Genomic DNA, 21,110 nt, shown 5'->3' on the forward strand with positions numbered 1-21,110 from the left:
CAAGGAAAGGCCCTCGTGCAGCCTCTAGGACCACAGCCAGGAGGGTGGACCGAGCCCAGCCTGGGGACTAGAGATGCCTTGTGAAGGTGGCTGTCCCTCTGTGCCCAGTGCTGCTGCACTCGGGGTCACCGTGGAGGCAGGCCCGCTGACTGGCCTGGTCCCGCTGACTCTCTGCCCGTGTCTGCAGTTGCCGGCTGCTCGAGGCTGGGTCCCCAGCTGCCATGTGCGGTGTGGCCTGGGCCCGAGCTGTTCCTCCAGGGGAAAGCTCAAGAGCAACGAAGTGGGCAGCTGGCCTGCAGCGTCAGCGTCCCCAGCCTTCTGCTAGGTCTGCTGAACTCCGTCTTAGAGCCTGAGCCCAGGAATTTGCATTTTAGCAAGCCCTCCAGGGCCTTCTGATGCGGGCTTCACTTTGCAAAGCACTGTGCTGGGGTGGGCTTCTCCAAATTCACGTGTGCTCTGAATCACCTGTGGGCGAAGATTCAGACTCAGCTTAGGATGGGGCCCAGGAGCCCGCCCTTCTCACCGGCTCCCAGGTGAGGCTGCGGCTGCGGACTCACAGTGCACACTTGGCCCAGGAAGATGCAGAAAGCTTGCTAACCGGGGATGACAATTCGAAAAGTGACGATCCATCCCATTTTCGTGATGGGAAGCGCCAGTCACGCATCCAGCTGAGTGCCTGAGTTGTGTGATGAAATCTAACCCCAGGCCAGCTTCATGCTTTTTGTTTTTCCCCATTAAGACAGGATTCTTACTTGATGCCATAGAAGTTTTTCACTCGACACTGAGAATTCCTAATGCCTTTTTTCACCCCCATGGGGGAATATTTACAAACCGATATGCTCCCTATCAGAGCCCCCGGACTGAATCCTAAATGGACTAAATGAGATTTTCACGATGCCTCAAGGTGGCAGGCGGCACAGGGCGGTTGGCATATGATGCACTCTGCTCAGCAAACGCTGGGATCTACGGGGGAACAGCAGGTCCCCAGGGACTTGGTGGCAATTGCTCTTTAGTAATTCTCTAGGGCCTGGAGTTGCAAGTAAGAAAACAAAACGGCAATGTATGCGACATGCGTATGACTAATAAAAACGCTGAGGGCTTGTTTGCTCACCTCTGAAGACAGGTTTAAAGGTAGTCTGGGGGTCGGTGCTAATCTCACGCTCCTCCTCTTGAGGGAAAACTAGCTGACTTGAAAAGGACATTTGTCGAGGTCTTCCTCTCCTAAATACAGGGCTCCTTGGTAACCAAGTGGGCCGGCTTACGCCCGAGGCCCCAGGAGGGACTTCTTGTCACCTCCCACCTGCCGCTTTTCCTGGATGGAAGCAAGTGTCCTCTCCCAAGGAAGGCACAATGCAGGTGAGGGAGCAGAGACGGGACAGGCCCAGGAGAAGCAGGGCCTGCCTGGGCTCCAGTCCCCCGAGAAATGGGAAGAACAAAGGGCTACAGAGCCTGAGGACAGGCTACCAGTGAGGGAGCAGCGAGCACCAGGGCTGGGATGGTCTCCATGCGGTCACCCTGCCTCAAGTAAACGTGGTCACGGAAATATTCGTCTTGCCCAGACCACACTCGCAATGGACTGAATGTCTGCGCCCCCCTGAAACACTTATGTTGAAATCCTCACCCCAGGTGTGATAGTTTTAAAAGGTAGGGCCGTCAGGAGTTGACTGGGATGGGTGCCGTCATAAAAGAGACATAAAGGAGCTCCCTCAACGCTTCCGCCACATGAGGACATGGCGCGAAGTCGGCCACCTAAGAACCAGGAAGCAGGTGCTCACCAGACCCCGAGGCTGCCTAAGACTTGATCTTGGACTTCCCAGCCTCAGGAACTGTGAGCAATAAATGTCTGCTGTTTATCAGCCACCCAAGCTATGGTGTTTTGTTATGGCAGCCTGGACAGACTGAGACAACACTGATTAGGTGAGTAACTCCTCACATGGGCTGGAACCAGGGAAAAGGTGGAGCCTCAACTGGGAAGCAGCCACCCTGAACCCTGACCCCGGGAGAAGGGGAGGCTCCCTGTTTCCCACTTTGTGAGCCAAATGGTGGGCGTCCTCCCTCCCACGAGCACCAGAAAAGGCCCCGTTCAAACCTTAAGGGTCTTAACACCTCCAATCCTTAACATCTCAAATTGATTCTCAAGATCTCTAATCTCATACAGCTCAACAGCAAACACATAGTCTGATTAAAAAATGGGCAGAGGATCTGAACAGACATTTCCCTGAAGAAGACATAGAGACGGCCAACAGGAACTACAGGAAAAGATGCTCAACATCACTAATCATCAGGGAAACAAAATCAAAATCGTGATGAGGTTATCACTTCATACTTGTTACAATAGCTATTATAATAAGCCAACAAATAACGTGTTGGTGAGGATGTGGAGAAATGGGAACCCCTGTAGACAGCTGGTGGGAATGTAAATTGGTGCAGCCACTGTGGAAACCAGTGTGGAGGGTCCTCAAAAAATTAAAAATAGAACTACTGTATGATCCAGCAATCCCACTTCTGGGTATTTATTTGAAGGAAATAAAAACACTAACTTAAAAAGATATCTACACACTCCTGCAGCATTATTTACACTAGACAAGACATGGAAGGAACCTAAATGTCCATCAATGGATGAATGGATAAAGAAAACTGATATATATAGTTTCTTTATGGAATGGAATATTATTCAGCAATAAAATAGAAAGCCTTGCCATTTGTGACAACTTGGATGAACCTTGAAGGCATTATGCTAAGTGAAGCAAATCAGACAGAGAAAGACAAACATATGATCTCACTTACATGTGGAATCGTTCAAACAAACAAACAGCCCAACATACAGATACAAAGCACAGATGAGGGGGTGGAAGGTGGTTAAAAGGTATAAACTCTTAGTTATAAAATAAATAAGTCCTGGGGATGTAATATAATGTTCAGCACGGTGACTACAGTTAACAAAACTGTATTGTGTATTTAAAAGTTGCCAAGAGAGTAGATCTTAGAAGTTCTCATCATAAGAAAAATCGTAGCTATGTATGGTGATGAATGTTAACTAGACTTATTGCTGTGATCATTTTGTGATATATACAGACACATTTTACAATATATACATCGTTACGTTGTATATCTGAGCTAATATCTTATCATAGCTCAAAAAAATCTCTAATCACCAGAAAATATTGTTTTATGCAATCCCCTGCTAACACATGGTTGACTAACGCTGCCTGCAGGGCAGAGCCCAAGTTCCTCAGTGTGGCGCTTACAGCTCAGCACTGCCTGAGCCCAGTGCGCATCTTCAACCTGACCCCTCACCAATGCTCCCTCTCCACATAAAAGGACTCTGTGTCACTACGTCACATAAGCGTGACTACACTTTCTTGACCTGTGGTCTTCAATGCTGTCCTTCTCCAAATTCTTCAAGACCCAGATCGACCTGACTTCCCCCCAAAATCATTCCCCAATCCCCTTTGGACGGGCCCCTCCTCCCACCCACAGCACCTGCTGTCCTGTTCCATGCTGGTGCCCGTCACTCAGCAAACATGTGTTGAGGGTTGGCGAGACGCTGGGAATGACAGTGGGTTGCGAGAGGGCCTGCGTCCTGAGGACGGAGGCAGACAGGAGTGTCATGTGTAGTTACAGGTCCACATGATGGGCCGTTAAGAGTGGTTAAAAAAAAAAAAAAGGCTGTGGTCACACAAGAAGGAAAGGTTTAACTAGGGAAGACTTAAAAGCAAGGTAATTCTGAGTTGAAGCTTGAGGGATGGAGCGATTACGAGGAGGAAAAGAGAACACACGCAAAGGAGAATTAAAGGCCAGGACCGACGCAAGATCTAGGGAAGTTCTGTACAAAAGAGGTCATGGGGGCTTCTCATCTCTGCAACCTGGACATCAAGTAAGCAGATTCTCCACGTTGAGAATGTGAAGTATTTCCTCCTCATTTGCATCTTACAGTGATGGCTGGGAGGCACAACCACGCTAAGTTCCATGAAGAACACGTGCCCTCCAGTCTAGTCCCTGCCACTCTCGAAATAACCTGTCCGGCGGTCTCGGTGCCGGCTGGTTTCCAGTGCTGGCAGGTAGCAGAGTCCAACAGGAAACCCCATCAGACATCTCAAGTGCAGCTCCCTGAGACGCAATTATTTGCTTTCCTCTTGGCTCACGTGCAAACCTCCCTCCTGTGGAGGAAAAGGCCGGATCCAGTGGACACGGCCCAAGACCCCAACAGGAAGCTGGCTTTCTTCAGGCTATGACTTGGCCCAAATCTCTGCATAAAAAATTACCGGTGGACCTGAAGGGACAATATTTCATACATCTATACGCTTTGCAGCCTTTGCTCGCTGCCAAGTCGGTACTTCCCTCCAGCAAAAGTCAGCATTAAACCAGAGATCTGAACATTCATTTTGGTATCTTTTGCAACGCCTTGTTATTTTGCCAGTAAATACAGGTTCTCACAAAATTCACTTACTTTCTTAGCAAAGAATACAATTTAGACAGAGACCCTTAATTCATTTCCATGATTCAAGTCACCCACCTGCCTGCCTCTCCCAATGGATACTGCTTCCTCTTATCAATGCCTCCATAAACCACGTGGATTTATATTCCCTACAGGATCAGAACGTAGCCTTTACATGTCAAAACCAGACACTTAGAAGCAGACTGCTGAGTCACCAATGAGGGCCTGCTGGTCATCTGCTAGTTGCCCTCCTCTGTCACCTAGGGTGGGATCTGCCCCAGAGAAACTGGGATGCAGCTTCCCAAGGCTCAGAAATGCCCTCTGGTATCACAGATGCAGACGGTATGAGTGATCCACAAAGTTACTAACTGATGCCAGGAGCTAGTCAGGTGGCTACGAGTCTGTGTTCCCCGAGCTTTCTTCTGAAAAAAGGCCAAAGCCACACACTCAACTTCAGTGAGTGAGGTCCAGAAACACAGACATAGAGTGGTTACAGGAGCATGGCTGTAAACTAATGGATTGTTTAGCAGAAGGGAAAAAATACACATTGTGTCCTGCCTCACAATATTTTAAAATCCGGATTTTCGGGTACAGGTTAAGACATCACACACAACTTTAACGCCTAGTCGCCTGGAGGGCTGCTGCTACATTCTGCACATGACGCAAAACGAGCAGCCAAGGTGTGCCACGCCGGGCGCCATTTTTATTAGCACCGTTTCTGCTTCAGAAATTGATTGCTTCAGGAAGGGAGACGGTCAGGATACAGGATTTTATGCTTCAAGCATTCACACAACACTACACTGTAAACACCACTCGTCACTTTTAATTGCTATGACAAGCTTCACTATTTCTTCTCAGACATAACATTAAATACCTCATAAATTACTTTATTAAAGGTCATTATTTTAAAAGAGCAAGACTAGTTGACTTTAATGTAATGATCCGTGATGATGTAAACTCTATCAGTCATTATCATTTGTGGCTTATCAAATGCTGAACACTGCAAGATTCACATCCTTAACAAGGACTGAGGAATACACTCTGTCAGGGATTTGTTTCATTTACATACATCAACTGGGTAAATAAATGTGACAACTCAAAAGACAGCGACTTCAAAGCCTTATGAAAAAAAATAATTTGCAAGCCTGGCCCACGTCTTTCTTTCCTTCCTGGATTATTTAAGAAAAAGCCTGGAGTATTTGACTTTGTATCTCCAGCAGGATCACGGTGTTATGTGTCCTACCTGATGTCAACACACACACAAAACACATTGTGTGCTGAGGTCCTGTTATGTAGGGGAGGAGGGCGCAGGGAAGGAGCAGGGCTGTGAGCTACCTCGGTTTGAAACATAGCTCTACTTCAAATACTCCTGTGACCTTAGGTGAGAGACCGAACCTCAGTTCCCCACATCTCCTGGGGTTCGGGGGGACAGTGAGATGGTGGGCGCATGGCGCTTTGCCAGCACACAACAGCAGCCGCTATCAGACTTGGCCAAACTACTGTTAGAATCTCTTGGTAAGGCAATCGCTTACCTCAAATCTTTGGCCGAACTGTAAATCCAGTAAAAGTCTTTCTATTCCCTGGAATTGCACGGAGTTAATCCAGATCCATTTGATTTATATAAACCTGGAAAATCATCCAGGTTTCTGCCAATTGCTCACTTAGAAATGTTTCTTCCTAAGATTCTCCACATGTTAGAGGGAAGCATCATCAAAAATCTCTCGAAATGTTCAATATAATCACACCACCCAAGACAGCTGTTCTCCTGCTCTCTGTACGCCCCCTGCTTGACCAGTCCCTGCTTCACCCACACCCTCCTCCCAGGACTGACCTTCCTACAGAGCCTAATCAGTAAATGCCGACAGTCTGGCCCCACCTCAGCTAGTGACTGTTCTAATCCTGACATCAGAACATCTCCACTATGGCAGTTTATCAAAGGGGCCTCTGGAGAGGGGCATACCCATCTGGTTTCCCTGGTAACCGATAAGCCAACCTGACATCAATTCCACCTGTAACTGGTAACCTCCCTCTTCCCCAGGTAGTGAAGACCGCTGCCCTGTCCCGTCCGCCAGCGGCTGTCCACAGTGGGGTGTCGCTCCAGGACCCCTGCGCTGCAGACGTGTAAGACCCCCATCTACTGAACCACTGATGTCTCTGTCACTCTGGGCTCTTTATTCAGTCCTCAGGCTGGGCAAGTACAGGGCTTGCAGGCCTTTGGGATTCAGCCCAACAACTCTCAGCCCCAGAGCAAACCAAGAAAACAACAGATAACAAATATAAACAGAGCAGCTGGAATGAGAAATAATTAAGGACAGCTCACGAGCCATCCCGCTTCTGCTATCCAAATCAGACAACAGGAACAGAAATAATCAGGATACTAGACTCGGCTGGACAGATATTATTTCCTGCGTAATTTTCTTAGTCTTTGCAAATCTTTGCAAGTGATTATTTGAGATCAGATTTCGCATACTCTCTAGGCTAGCAGTCAGCTCCGGAAGGTTTTAATATTATAATTTCTACCTGTGTATGAATCAGTGTATTCTTCCTGCTCAGGATGTTTAGAGAAGCAAAGAAATACAGCATATTTGCCTGTTACCTCCAGGTCTGAGATTTCCAGCAGAGATGAGGTCACAGAGCAGGCAGGCCCGGGTGCAGGGGACTGGTGTAAACCAGAGTGCGTGGAGAGGAGTGGAGGAGGGAGAGAGGAAGACAGAGACTGGAGGGCCAGGGCCAGGAGAGGAGGTCACCCTCAGCCTGCGGGGAGCAAGAGCCTCAACACGGGTGAGAAGAAACGACGTGGAAGCCCACAGTTTTATGGAACTTACGGAAGACAGGACTATGTCCTTTAATATTTTCTAATATTTTCGTTCAGTCAAGCAACCAAGCAGCAACCTCCTTTCAAAGACTATTTTATAGCACACTGATCTTCCCTCTTACAGTGACCCTCTGCTGCTTGCGTATCCCACTAATGGTATGCTCACACGCCAGTGAGCCCAAGTCTGCTCTCAACTTACATACGGAAATTCCTTCTCTTTTCCCATAACCCTCCTCACTTAATGCAGTTAGGATTCAGACACTTAATGCCTTGAGTAGTCACACCATTGACTTTCCAATTCACTGACCTTCCCTCCATCCACACCTCAAACTGAAAATGGATTTTGCAAACTATACTAGAGCCGTCAGCAAGGAGCAAAGTGTGTCTGAACGTCAGCTCCTTTTGTTTCGCGTGTCCACTTTCTGGCTCTACAACTGATGCATAGGGATCTGGCCAAACTGCTGGAGACTTTGGATAAAGAGAAAGAGGAAATAGGCTGTGGGATGCAGAGGTAAGGGATTAACAAGAAAACAGGTATGGATGATACGACAGAGCCTGGAAACCCTGAACAGCCCGAAGAAGTGCAAGGGAGATTTGCTCTACACAAACCAAACACGTACACATCAGTATATCAGACGGAGCCTGAGCAAGTTCCTGGTGTGTATGCCAAGCAAGTCTGGGGAAAACAGAAGTGAAATGAAATAAACTAAGCAATTTGGTAAAATATCTTCTTTGTTAACTTAAACTGTATGGACGGGCCAAGTTTGGCCCAGAAACAAGCATTTGCCTGATTCTTTGGCCAACACAATACGTACTGGATAAGAGTTTGGTTTGCTTCGTGTCCAAAGAAACAAACTCAAGGGCTTGTATGGACTGCGGTTTTGAGCTCTGGTCAGTGGCGTTACCCTTGGCCTGACTCGTCCTTGATCGCACACAAGTTCTTATCATTACCTCTTGGGCTCTAAGCCTTTTCTCTCTTCTTCCTCCAAAGACTGCAGAAGGACCAGGCAGTAAGTAAAACGAGCATGAAGATAAAGAATAAGTGTGGCATTGCAGTAAGCAGATAAACTGATCACATGACAAGAAAATTACAAAGAAATTTACAAAAAATGACGAGAAAGCCAGTAACCTACAGCCGTGAACGTTTTCTCATATGGAAAGATACTCTGAAAATAAGTCCTTTACAAAATGAGCTTGGTGCATTATATTCCTAAGGCTTTTTTTTTCTTAAAACAATAATAATCTGTCTTTAGTTAACAGAGTTTATTTTTTCTTTTTAGTCTTATTTTCAGGAACAAGATATGATGAAACTTTTCAGACTCTGACATATATTTTTAGCTATATGAATGTTATTATTTATTTTGTATAAAGTTTAATCACATTAATGATAATAACTAACATTTGTTTAGTGTGTATCTACACCAGACATTATTCGAAGCACCTAAGTATGTAAAAAGGGGTTGGCAAACTTTTCTGTAAAGGACCAGACAGTAAGTATTTTAGGCTCTTCAGGACACATTGTCTCTGTTGTAACAACTTAACTCTGGAATGCACTTATAGACGATACATAAATGCGTGAATGTCGCTGGGTCCCCATAAAACTTTGTTTCAGATGCTGAAATTTAAGTTTCTTAACAATTTTCATGTGTTATAGAATATTACTCCTATTTTGGTTTTTTTCAACCACTTAAAAAATGTAGAAACCAATCTTAGCTTGCAAGCTGCACATTAACAAATGGTCGGCTGGATTTGGCCTGGGGGGCCATAGTTGGCTGCAGAGCAGTACTTAATCCTCACACCGGCTCAAAGCAGAAGGCATTGCTGTGACTCTTATTTTCTAGGTGGGAAGACTAAGGAAAAGCAAGTTAAAGTAACACACCTAGTATGGAGTTCAGTAACTATCATAACTATTTGAATCATTAGCAAATTTGCACATAGATATGTTTTACATTCAATTTATGTTCAGAAAATGTATCACATATGACAAACCACATGTATGTGGAAATAAGAGCAAAAATAAGGTTTCCCCCAGATAAATTCACTATAATATCTTTGAGCCTTAATTTTCTCCCTATTTAGCTTGTCTCTATAATTTTTAGTTAGATACCGAGTTTCTAAATTTATCCCCTTGCCCCACTACTCAGGAAAATGTATCCATTTTTCCCACCACATCATGGAGGATGAAACATAAGAAAGACACTCAACATTTTAATTCATTTGCTTAATTTTTAGTGTCAGGGCAGTAGATCTGTTTACCCAGATGTTGCACACATGTAAACATGCTTTTCCACATGCTCTAATACCACACATCTGACATTTTTAAACCAATAAAATTATTGTGAAATAGTCCTCATTTGAAGATGGGGATATATTTTCTTATGTTACTTTACGCAGTTAAAAAAATAATTCTACAAACATTCTTAGTTAATAAGACACTCCTAAGAATCTGCATGTGGATCTGCTTTGTCTGCTTTTACTCTGTTCCTCCAGAGAGAGAGAGAGAGACACGACGACTGAAGACAGCGTGGAGGGAGGGCAGGGAAAATAAACATGAAAAACTCAAACCACTCCGCTTCGGTCTGTGCATCTACTAAAGGTATGACCATGGGATCCAGGGGTACACTTCTGGCTGAAGTTCTGTTGATGCATTATCTGCAGTTTTCAGTGATTTATTTGATACTTGTTCTGTCCCCAGTGCTTTTATCTGACAGTGCACACTAGATAGAACAAGGTCCTGGCACCTTTTAAAAGCAATGTTTACTGTCTGCTTAAAAAACCAGTATCCTCATCTTGAATGACTTACTGGTAGGTACAAGAAAGTCACCCAAATACTTGGGGGGCCAACTCAAAAGATCTCTCCTTGGAGAACTATAACGTGCCCAATTATGTTGGACTGACAAGTTTTGAGAAACAGTGGGCTCCCTGCTTTTTTAAACCTTGGCATTCTGTATAATGTGTGTGACAGTAACTAATGTAGAAGGTACAAAGGGCATTATAAAATTTACAAAGAGACTAAATATTATTTTTTCCACAGAAAAAGCATTAAGTACACCAAATGAAAAATTGAGAACTGATTGTAAACTGTTAAGATGGAAAGTTTCAATATTTTGCCCTACAGAAGAGTTTGCTTCTTCTCTTTGCTCTTTATTCTGATAAAAATGTAATAATGTAATAAAGGATTTTTATTTTGATAAAATGTTTTTCTAAAACATGTGCAATATAACCTTATTATTAAATTGGGCAGTCAGACAAAAAAATCCGAAGTATCAATGTTCTACTATGTACAGAAAACTGTATTCTGAGTGTTATGAAGGAAGTAAAAGATCTCTTCCAGAAACTAATAACCAAGTGAGAGCAGAGAGAAGTCCAACAGAAATAAACACCTTTATGTACAACTCACAGGAACATCAAAATCATACAAAATCAGCTTCTTTTACAGTGAAAGAAAAAAGATGGGTGGGTGGATAATTCAACTATCATAAAGAAAGCAGGCAATTTTGAAGGATGTGAGGGAAAAGCTGGGCAAACGCCAGTACTTCACGGGAGAGAATCGGTGTCTGTGGTCACAGACACATCATCATGAGAAGCTAACGTGCTGTGACTACAGAGAGTCCACGGGAGAGGGCTCACGGCTGGGACCCGAATCTCAGGGATCCAGACAATATCCATGTGTTGAAGTTTATGAACCCACAAATACCAGTGTGTTGGAGACTTGACTAAAGGTGAAAGGAGAGGGGATCAGGACTAATTCTACTGCTGAAAAGGACCAGAGAGAGAAAGGGACACCACAGATCTCAAAAGTGCCAGAGATGGAGTGAGGCAGCAATAATTCAACTTTAAGAATGGACGTGTGTTGGAAACTAGCTCACATGCCGTTTATGGCGAATGTCCACTCTTGCTGATCCTCTTTTCTGACTGACTGGTAGCTGTGCCGTACTTGTTAAAGGTTTAGTATGTGTCTGCGGGTTTGCAAGTTTATAAGCTGTACACTTCATTCAACTTTAAGAACAGCACTGAAAATTCCCCAATCTGCCCCCTCCACTCCCACCAACATTTTCACCTTCCGAAGGCCAAGGAAATGAGTAAGGAACTGCTGCTCCTGATATAACTCTGAATGTCCAGTGGAAGTTCAGAAACAAAATAGAAGAAATTTTGGGTGACAGTGACCATATGCTTGTTCGTGACTGGGATCACTGAAAAGGGGCACAGGTCTTAAACATATGTTTCCATTGACTTTAGAAATGTAATTTAATAAAATTAGGATCAGGGTGCAAGGCAGAAATTACAGAGTCTAAATTACCCTTCAAAGTGTATTTTGAAGGAACATACCGGTGGCCCCAAGCCCATTTGCCATGCCACACGTCTCACACAGACCGCTCTTCCCTTCGTAGTAGTAAAGGACCTGGCTCCTTTGGTGAGCACTGGATGAAGTCTTGTTTGGGTTTATGTCGGCATCAGGGGGCTTGCTGAACAGAGAATTAGAATCACTGCACACGAGGCTCATACACTGCACTGCAAGCTGCTCCCGTGAGGTGAGGGAAGCAGGAACTGAGACCAACTGTGGAAACAGCCAATTCCACTTCTCCGTCTCACAGTATTTCACTGCATCCTTTCACTGCGTGAAAGGCAGCCCAGAGCCTTTTGCATAACTTATTTTCTCTTTCTCGCTCTCTCTCCCTCCTTTTCCCTTTTTATGGCTGAACATCTATTACTACATTTTCATAAATCCACTTACGATGTGACTCTGTATAATTCCATAAGCTGTGTCTCTAAAAGTGACACTGACCCTAAAAGATTTAGACAGTCTCAAAGATACGATCTGGACCCCTTAGGCCAAGGCATTCTCATGAAGGTGAGAAACTTCCAAAATCATTGTAGCCACAAAGGAGGCTTTCCCATGATCAAAACTTCTAAAAAAGACAAAATGTGGGGGAGAGGAGAAATTGTGAAGAAAATCACATAATCGAAGGTAACTAGGTAGTATTAAGGACTTGAGCAACTTAGATTGGAGAGAAAATTTCAGAAACTTTCAGGAAAAGACCTACTCACTTCATTCTGCCCCCTGAGACCCCAACAAAATGAAACAATAAAATTGAATGAAGAGACTGAGAAACAACTCCAACCACAGATGTGGAAGAACAGCTGCCAAATTTGTACCACCTACACGGACTCCAAAAGGAAGCTGAATGTTATTAAACACCTTTCCATTTTTCAGTCAGGCTGAGACAATCAAGTGATAACCTTGCACTCAGAACACGGAGCACTGGAGGTGCCCTGGGCCTTAGAGAGGAAGGACCAGCCAGCGGAGGCGAATTCCACAGCTCATGGCCCTACAGAGAGCAGGACTGGCGAGAGCAACAGCTGCGTGATGCCTTGTTTATACTCCCCAAACCTGGACTCCTAACTCAGAGAACTGCCTGAAGAGGAGGCAGGCAGAGGAAAGCTCCTTACCACCTCACTTCTGGGAAATACCTAGGAATTTCAAATGTCTGAAGAAAATTTCCAGCATGAAAAACAGAAACCTAAGCAAAGAGGAAGAGAGGGAGAGAGAGAGAAGAAAAGGAAATCAGAAGACAGAGATCAATGCAGAAAACTGAAAATACTTTGAAAATGAAAAAAAAAAAATCCTTGGAAAGAAGAACAACATTTTTCAACATCCTGAAACAAAAAAGGCTACTGAATTGAAAGGGAAACATGGAGAATAAAAAGAGCTCTGGAAGTTAAAAAAAAGAAAGGAAGGAAGGAAGGGAGAAAGAGAGAAAGAGAAAGAGAGGAAGAGAGGAAGGAAGGAAGGGAGAAAGGGAGAAAGAGAGAAAGAGAGAGAGAGAAAGAAAGAGAGGAAAGAAAGAAGGAAAGAAAAGAAAGAAAGAAAGAAAGAAAAGAAAGAAAGAAAGAAAGAAAGAAAGAAAGAAAGAAAGAAAGAAAGAAAGAAAGAAAGAAAGAAAAGAAAAGAAAGAAAGAAAGAAGGAAGGAAAGAAAGGAAGGAAGGAAGGAAGAAAGAAAGAAGGAAGGAAGGAAGGAAAGAAAGAGAGAAAGAGAGAAAGGAAAGAGGAAAGAAAGAAAGAAAGGAAGGAAGAAAGGAAGGAAGAAAGGAAGAAAGGAAGAAAGGAGGAAAGAAAGAAGGAAAGAAAGGAAGGAAGGAAGGAAGGAAGGAAGGAAGGAAGGAAGAAAGAAAGAAAGAAAGAAAGAAAGAAAGAAAGAAAGAAAGAAAGGAAGAAAGGAAGAAAGAAAGGAAGAAAGAAAGGAAGAAAGAAAGGAAGAAAGAAAGTCGACGAAAGCCAAAATACTAACAAACAAAAAAGGTGGCTTGGAAGATAACTCCAGGAAATTTGTCACGAAGTAAAAAGAAAGGGGAAATTGGAGAGAAAAGTTCTGGGGGGAAAAATCAAAGTCATCCTCCATTCAGCCAAAAGAAGTTATAGCAAGAGAAAACAGAGAATTTCCATCAAAAATCAAATCCAATTCTTATAATGAAATCTCTATGTAAAAGGGTCCCAGAAGAGCTGAAGGGTGAGGGGGTAGGAGATCTACACCAAAACAGATCCTTCCTTAAATCTGAGAATATCTAGGATAAATAAAAGATTCTAGAACTTTCCAATGAAAACAGGCTGCATATAAAGAATAAGGAAGCAAAAGAGCCATGGATTTTTGAAAGGGAACACTGGAAGCATATTTTCAGAATCGTTTATATCTGAGAATTCTCTACCCAGTCTAAATAACAATCAAATTTGAGGGTGGAATATGGACATTTTAAGATATGGATGGAATTCTAAAACTATATTTCTTGCACCCTTACTCAGAAAGCTACAGGAGGATGTGCTCTAGGAAAATAAGGAAATAAACCAAGAAAGAAGACAACATTGGATCCAGAAACTCCCAGGGAACTCAACACGGGAAAGAAGTTGTGAACTCCCAGGATGATGGTGAAACAAGGTCCCAGAAGAAGTGTGTTAAGATGCTACCAGTCCTGATTAGAAAAGGGAGACAAAGGAATCCAGAAGGGAGACCTCTAATTAAAAGAAAAAAAAGAATTGATGTATTATCTGATATGTTAACCATGTTTAGAAAGACTTCAAATATCTGTCGATGAATTAGAAAAAAATCAACTAGCAAGACACACACGCACACGCACAGGCAATTACTATCTCCAAAGGAAGCTGACCACAAAATGACTGAAATCACAATCTACTTCTCAGCTCACTGATGAGCATTTATAATGTTTATATTGTCATACGGTGTAAACAATGAATTATAGAAAAATTGTTCTATACCTATGCTGAAAGGAGGGAAGAAGAAGAAATGGGGTAGGAGTGTTAAGACAGTATGATTTTTATCCACCATAATAGAAGGAAAATATACTTAACAAATCAAGCAATGGTGGTATAAACCCACCATTCAGAGATGTGAAGAAAATAACAAAAATCAAGAGGTCAGAGCTGGGAGTCATGTTGCTGGTTACCAGGACTGTGGTGGGGGGCAGCTGAGAAGGTGCTACTTCAAAAATTACACATCTTTTAGTTATTCAGCCTTGTAAACCGTTATTGATTAAAAACACAAAGTAATTTTTAAACTTAAAAAAAAAAAGATGTACTGGTTCATGTGCAAAAAATTAAGTTCTGGGAAGATGTAAACAAAACTGCTGGTAGTAGTCCTGAAAATCTGGAAATGGAGAATGTAGAGTAAGAAAATGAAGGAATTTTTATTCTCTTCTATAGCTTTTCATATATTCAGAATTTTAAATGACAAACACGTATTCCCTTGGCTATTAAAATAATAAAAATTGGCTAATATAGTTTAGGAAATTAACAATACAATTATTTTATATTTAAAAAGTAATATAAAAATCAAAAGGCAAGACAGCCAAGGAAAAGACAAGCCCATTGCTGGATAAATGTCACACACAAAATCAGCACCTTTTAACTTCTACTTTGCTCCTGCGTACTCCGTCAAGGAGAAGACTTCATACTGAAGAAGGCAAAGAGAAAATTAGTAAGAAGATACTAAGACTGGTTAGGGGATGACAAGAGAGCACCCTAATTGCTCTAAATGAGATCAGGTCTCTGGCTAGAGACATGACATTCTAACGCAATGCATCAATCTGTATTGATGCTCATTGATAAATGGTAATTTAGGGATTATCACTTTGAGGAACACTAGTTTATACCATTAGCAAGACCAGCAGGGAACGGGTCCCAAGACCCTTAATTTTGATGAGGGACAGGGACTGAATGGGATGGTGTGTGGAAAGAGGGTTGCCACACGCTGTATTCAGAAAACCCTGGGTATCCTGAGGGCAGCATGAAGTCTCCACGCCCCCACCCAGAGCGTCTCCTAGACAACACAAGGGCAGTCAGGAGGAATCAGAGACCAAATGCCCTGACTCTACGAATGTGCCCAGAGCTGGCATTTCTTATGCAGGAGCTTGTTTCTCAAGCACCTGTTCTGTGCTGGGTGGTTCTCGCGTTACCACAATTAATTCACCAAACTCTGTGAGATGAAGTATTAGTTTTTCCCAGATGGAGAGATCTGAGGCTCAATTCAGAATTTCCCTGGCTACCAAGTCCATGCTTTTTCCACTAAGCCACACTGGATGATATCAATTGGTGAAGAATTTTTAAAAAGGTATTCTCATTCAAAAAAAGCAACATGTTTAAGATGTTGGTGAACACGCCCCATGTTTTAATTGAGCAGAACAACGTGGTAGAGAGATGCGTGTCAGGACACTTAGTTCTCAGACTGGTTCCCAAGGCCACTTTGTGGGAAGTCCTCTGACCTCTCTGGGCTCCAGTTTCCGGCTCTAAAAGGCTTGTCCATATAACATTTTAAGATGCAACAAAAATCCAATGAAAGAAATAATAACAGGATAAATATTTTCAGCTATTTTTAGATGGACTACTTCAATGTTTACCTTTGTTTTTAAGTCTACATCTCACTGCACTTCAAACAGTACCTTTTTGTAAAGCTGTCATTTCAAGGTGCTGAAAATCTAAAACCAAGGCAATGACAGTAAATGACTGAGGCTTTCCTAAAATACCTTGGAAAGATCAAAGGATTCACTACCATTCTGGGAAAAGGAAATAGATGTACCTAGCACTCGCTCCTTCCTTGACACTCTCTATTAAATTTCAGGGACAAGCACAAAGCTTTGTAGAGCCCAATGCCTTTAAGTGGGCATTATGGTGAGTATGGGGCACAAACTGCCTCCCGTTAAACAACTGGGAAGGGTGACAAGAGTGGGTCAGTTTCAAAATCCCAGCTCAGGAGACTAAAGACTAAAATCCATGACTCTAGGGCTGTGACATCTTTGAAAGCACTAGGTAATAGAGAAAGTTAATTAACCCTTCTTGGCTGAGATTCCCAACCCTCCCTAGTTTTAGAGAGGAAATGCCAAGTGTTCTTATGAAAAAAGAATATGCAAATCAGTGACATAGCATGCACGTGACAAATGTTTAATAAGTTCCCAAGTAAGTATGTATGAGACATGTTTACTAAGTGGTTACCAGCTCACCGGGCAGGGATCAGATGTCCCACGTGGTCCAGGCACCACCCCGAGCCAGTCCCCGGCACCATATCAGGACTGTTCCTGTTATTATCGTCAGAAGCCTCCAGTTTAAAACAGCTGAGCACAGGGAGGGAGCGATCCCTCAGGACCAGCGGGATTCAGCTTTAAGAGGTCCGAGGGGAGGGTGTGTCTCTTGCTCAGACCCTGGCTCCTGACATTTCCAAAGTTCAGCTGTATCCAACACTTCTGGCTTCTCCGTGCTCCCAGTTCTCAGCCTCCGCGTTTGGGAAGGGCAGGGACCCTCACTCTCCACTCCGCCGCCAGGCTCTCCATACTATGCGTGGGTTTGACATTTCTTCTCTCTCCCTGGCTGCCTAAGTCGCCTTCCTGCTTGGAGCCCAGTTAGAACACGTGACTGGTGCTGGCTCCTCGTGGGGGGAAAGGCTTGAGCGCACAGGACCACTGAGCCAGTGCCAACCAGACCTTCACAAAAGAAGAGCTCTTGGATGTTCACCCTGATGTATCCCTTGTGAGAACTCCCTTAACCAGGTAACAGAACATCTTCAAGGAAAACAGGCAGAAAGCTTTAAATATGTTAGCAGGTCCTCATCATTCCTTCTCTCGGGAATGTGTATGTATGGGAAGAAGTCCCTGATGAGCACGGAAGTACTTTAGAAACATTTATTTACACAAATGATAGGCCAAGTGCAGATCATTCTTCTCTGGTCACTAACACTGAGACTTACACAGATCTTCCAGGCCAACAGCTGCCGATGGAATTCCACGCACTGTGTACGCAGTTCAAAGAAATAAATTGACGCTTCTCTAAAATAATGCTTTTCAAACTACTGATCACGACCCCAAAGTAAGAAATACACTTTACATAGCAATCCAGCAACACATGCATATAGACACACAAAACAAACTAAGTTTCCCGAAACAGTTTTTTCCCTTATAATATGCAATGTCCTCTCTTCTACTCAATTACATTTTCTCTAGGCTATTCCAGCCACTTGCATTAAAAAAAAAAATGCTAACAAGACCAATTAAACTGATTTCATACCCAATAATGGGTCTTGATGTGCTAAAGAAAAATACTGTGGGTATTCTGTATTTCTTCACTAATTTAGACTGTTGTCCCCTCAATCATATGACAATAGCAAATATTTTGCTAGATTGGGCTTAAAGTCTCCATAGCCAAAAACAGTTTTGGAATCCTGTGACAGAAGTCCTGATGGGCAAAAGGTACCCGGTTAGTCATACCAAACGCACCTTTAAAAAAATACTATTTCCATTAAAAATTAGCTGCAAATGTTTTCCTTTTATAAATGCCAAATTAATATTAAAGTAATCTTACAATTCCTTTCCATCAATGTGGAAAAATTTCTAAGGCATGGACAGCTTCAATTATACTGACCCTTGTATTTGTTACAGGATAATTGAGAACAGATGTTTTAGACCCCAATCCTAAGTGTAAACTATGGAAAACAAGCAAGCAAGCAAAGAAACATGCCTCTACCCAACAGTTTTAATCCCAAGGTAGTTTTACTTAATTAGCAACTGTAGATGGGGCCTTAATAAGAACATTTTAAATGTAAAGAGAGGTTTATGTGATAATAATAATCCCATTAGTAATTATCAGGCTATCATCAGTTTGTAACTCAGAAAAAGAAATAATCAGTCAAGGTCACTTCCAAGATGGTACACAGAGCCTGACCCCCTGCCCTCTATTCTCTGGCCAAATGGAGAGGCTCAACCTTTCCTGGATAGGCCTGTGTGTTTTGGTTTACTGCCTTTATTTCCACCACTCTGACTGGAATACCCTTAATCCTTACCTCCCTCTTTTGAATACTGGCCTATTTCAAGTTTCAGAGTAAAACTTCCTCTTTCTTAATGCCTCCCCACTCATCACGCTGGAAAATTTCTCTGAAATCATACACAGTGTGTTAACATAACTTGTGGTATTAACCCCTCTTGACTTTTCATTACGTATTCATGTAAACATCATGTCAACCCTAATGGACTGTGAACTTCTTGGAGGGTAAATGCTGGGTCTTTACTTATTTCTTATCTCTCCCAACACCCAAACATCACCTTGTCCTGGCAGGTGATGAAGAAATATTCGTTGAGGGAGCAGACATTTTGAACAAGGGTGAAAAATGGCATGTGTCTAACACAGTGGCAGTGATACCACTGATACGACTCATGAGTCTAATGAAGGGAGATCCAGGACTGCTCTGCCTTTCCAAGTTTTTCCCTTTACAAATCTCCTTCTTTGTAGTCTAATCAGCACGCATCACGTAGCGTTGGTGGAATCCCACTTAGCAATTAGAGGTGATTAAGGGAGCTATTAGGCATCTGTTTTCAGTACTATTCCAGGCATGGGAATCAGTAATATCCTACCCTTTCCCCCAGTCCACTGTCTGCCTATTACCTTGAGTTTGGAAGAGTCTGTTCAGCTTTCTTTGTGGTCTTGCCTTGCTAAGATCTGCAGTGACTCCACATGTTCTGTGGAGGTATGGCTAAAAGAACAGAAGAAATGTTCTAGAGTGGGTTGAGTGGCTTCTCAGATCAAGTATGTGGCCTTGAAATCATCCTGTCCTGAGGACTAAATCTAGGTGAGCCTGGCAGGTAATCAGTAAAATGAACAAGCAGATGCTCTAATTTTCCCTTAAGCAACTTACGCGCACTTTGAGATAGATGAGTGTGTTTTGTAGAGCCCAGTAAAGGAAAGACATGAATAACTGTGCTTAGCCCACAAATAGGTAAAAACTTTATAAGGAGGGGTTGGTTGGTGGGCTGAGGGTGCGGGGTTTAGAGAGCTGTGACCTCACGCAAAGCAACGCCACCACCCTGTGGATACTGTGTGTCAGTCTGTATATGAGTCAATAGCTCTCCCTTCCCCTCAGCAATAAACAAGGAAGACCTTTCACTTCCTGTAATTTCAACTTGGTGGCAGTTGCCAGGACAACTAGGAAATGAGGCAAGGAACAGAGAGATCTCAAAAAAAAAAAAAAAAAAATCCCACAACAACAATAAAAAAAACCAGGCCACCCAAGCGAAGTGGTTATATTAATTCCAACAGGAACTGTAGGCCGCTCTGCCAAGGGAAACGTAAAGCTGAAATTGACAAGGGGTGACCGTCCTGGTATACCATGGCGGCAGGTGCGGCGTGCCTGCATTCAGGCAGTGAGAGGCTTGTCAATGCTTCCCTTGGAAGCAGACATCAAAATACCTGTCTCTAAGTCTTCTGCACCCAGTGGGAAGGAAAACCTCATTTTAAAAAAATCTGTAGTCACTTGTACATTAATCACTCTGGCGAGTATTTCTGTTTGCAGCTGAACTGTCAAACAGACAATGAGACAAAATAAACATGGTATGCACAGGTCTCTGAGCAAAACTGCGCTAAAGGTTCCTCAGTAAAAAAGGCAGGAATGTTCAACAGTATTAAAAATACCTGAAAAACTTAAGTTGAAGAAAGGGTTCCAATGGTTCTTTGAAAGCCTTATCTAACAGTGACTTTTCTAAGACTATGGAGTGTCTTGGTCATGGATGGGTTACAGTAACCAGCAGTGGGGCAGGTAGAGTAGATACTCCTAAGTGTTCCCTAGTCAATGAACTGCCAGGCTGCGGAAAGTTGTGATTGGACTGATGTGACCAGTGCTTCACACGTCCACTCAAGCCTGAAGGAGCAAACAGGAAGGGAACACTGAGTGCATCCAGACCCAACCTCCTCTGTTTACAGCGGATCCAACTGCGACCTGCAGAGGTTGAAGCACTTGCTCCAAAACCCACAAAGCATTTCTGGTGATGCTGAGACTAGAATTCGGTTTTCTCACCCAATTCTAGTCTCTTTGTTTCCTTGTTTTGCTCTGTAGAACTTTTTTGTGTGGTTAAACCCTGGAACCCTGAGGGCTTGTGCAAACTTGCTGTCTTTCTATAGAAGTTATTCTGCCTGTGATTTTTGTTTTACTTCCTCTGGGGTGATTTTAAATTGGGGGTAATTTCAAAATCAGTGTTCAAACAGATGACAATTTAGTTGCATTCACTGTGGATTTCTTTTTTCTTTTTTCATAAATAGGTAGAGCAGGGGATTTAAGTCCAGGTTTGAAGTGACACTGCTCTGCTCAGACACATAGTGGAGCTACACATTCTTCAGTATGACCACTGGGCAGTGGTATATGCATTCATTTACACACCACACACGTGTGTGTGTATATGTATTTTTTTTTAAGAAGTTTTGAAATAGCTGTGGAAGGCACATCTTAGCATTCATTTTGTTTTTACCAGAGTCTAACATGTTTCCTTGGCTTTAAGATGACAGACGGTCAATCCTTTTATGAGATGGTCAGTCA

The 21,110-nt window shown here is 43.1% G+C and overlaps 1 protein-coding gene and 1 long non-coding RNA gene across 8 annotated transcripts in view; one reads left to right on the forward strand and one right to left on the reverse strand.

The window, feature by feature from the left end:
- Window positions 1–21,110, forward strand: part of LOC116152667 (uncharacterized) — a 59,151-nt gene that overhangs the window by 32,934 nt on the left and 5,107 nt on the right. For 2 of the 4 annotated variants that reach the window (XR_004136241.2, XR_010382703.1), the window contains exons 3-4: window positions 6,477–8,263; window positions 9,744–9,849. This is a non-coding gene — a long non-coding RNA (uncharacterized LOC116152667). The remainder of the gene's footprint in view (window positions 1–6,476; window positions 8,264–9,743; window positions 9,850–21,110) is intronic. The other 2 variants (XR_010382704.1, XR_010382705.1) reach the window with 2 other exon arrangements.
- Window positions 1–21,110, reverse strand: part of LOC105087414 (guanine nucleotide-binding protein G(q) subunit alpha) — a 261,505-nt gene that overhangs the window by 13,142 nt on the left and 227,253 nt on the right. The gene's annotated exons all lie outside the window — the stretch shown is intronic.

The sequence above is a fragment of the Camelus dromedarius genome, chromosome 10, assembly GCF_036321535.1.
Source record: "Camelus dromedarius isolate mCamDro1 chromosome 10, mCamDro1.pat, whole genome shotgun sequence".
NCBI classification, from domain to species: Eukaryota; Metazoa; Chordata; class Mammalia; order Artiodactyla; family Camelidae; genus Camelus; species Camelus dromedarius.